Source organism: Dendrobium catenatum, unplaced genomic scaffold (genome assembly GCF_001605985.2).
Source record: "Dendrobium catenatum unplaced genomic scaffold, ASM160598v2 original_scaffold_44733, whole genome shotgun sequence".
In the NCBI taxonomy this organism is placed as follows: Eukaryota; Viridiplantae; Streptophyta; class Magnoliopsida; order Asparagales; family Orchidaceae; genus Dendrobium; species Dendrobium catenatum.
In genome coordinates, this window is record NW_021363189.1 from 1 (window position 1) to 488 (window position 488).

Genomic DNA, 488 nt, shown 5'->3' on the forward strand with positions numbered 1-488 from the left:
TTGTTGTGTAATTACATTTCAATTTCCTTCTGGCAGCGAGCTCGATAAGCCACGTCGCGAACATCTTAACCATGTGTCTTCTAACCAGGTAGGAGTTATAACAGTTGGCTGTGTGCCAAAACAATTTAGCTCAATTCACTGAAATGGCTGTTTATATCATTATCTCTTCTGCTGATTGCTTAATAAACTAATTCTAAATACACCTATTTTCAGGACTATTTTCCTTCTTCTTCAATGAATGAAACAGTTAGATTGGTTAGGAGTAAGCTTGACAAGGTATTAGAAATTCTATTCGGTCTTAACGGTCATATAAGTACATTTGTTTTTTCCTGCAGAAATTTCAAATTTATCTGCATTTTAGGTACAATCAAGCAGAGAGCATATGCCAAACCCAGCATTAAAGAAAGCTCGGATAGATAATAGAAGAAGGATATGATTTTCTTTAACTATCAATGTTTAGGCTTTTGTTTGGAATTCTTGTGGAGCAT

General features: G+C 34.8%; 1 long non-coding RNA gene across 1 annotated transcript; it reads left to right on the forward strand.

Annotated features, from left to right (window-relative positions):
- The first annotated feature begins 6 nt into the window (after positions 1 to 6).
- LOC114578472 lies at positions 7 to 488 on the forward strand. The gene is made up of 3 exons (XR_003699492.1): positions 7 to 88; positions 214 to 276; positions 362 to 488. It is a non-coding gene; the product is annotated as an uncharacterized LOC114578472 (long non-coding RNA).